Source organism: Rhincodon typus, chromosome 10 (genome assembly GCF_021869965.1).
Source record: "Rhincodon typus isolate 14 chromosome 10, sRhiTyp1.1, whole genome shotgun sequence".
Lineage (NCBI taxonomy): Eukaryota > Metazoa > Chordata > Chondrichthyes > Orectolobiformes > Rhincodontidae > Rhincodon > Rhincodon typus.
The window spans coordinates 80,097,926-80,098,512 of NC_063341.1; positions in this window are offsets into that span (position 1 = coordinate 80,097,926).

Here is a 587-nt window from a genome sequence, read left to right on the forward strand (position 1 = left end):
GTGGGTCATTTCCCCCATTTCTCTCTCTGTCCTGATTTAAATAGTGCACTGATAATTCCCAGCTGAAACACCCAGTCAGCAATGGACCCAGTTTAACAAAAGAGATTGTGGGAGACACTGATTCATTCTCCCAAAGCTTCACGAAAACAGCAAATCCTCAATCAGATTAATTCCGAAAACGAGCGTTTGAGTCAAAATGTGATGGGGTAAATGTAATCCACTTCACATTTCAATGGAGTTTATTGAAACAGTGAATTGGATGAAATGTGGATGTAAATGAGCTGTCAGGAACGGTAACATATTGGTGATGTTATTAGATTGAGAATGCTGAGAGCCAGCCTAATAATCCTGAGATCAAATCCCACACAGCAGCTGGCAATTTCCATTCAGTTCCTGAAGGAATGGGAATAAACAGCCGTTGCGAAGGGTCACTGTGGCTCAGTGAGTAAGGGGACAGCCTGATCCTGGGACTTGCTGTGTGTTAGTGAGTGACCAGGCAGGACTGTCTCTGAAATGGAGCTGTCAAAGACAGAGCTGGGAGATTCAGTAGCTGGGGGAGGGGGTGGAGGGGACGGGGAGGTGGGGGA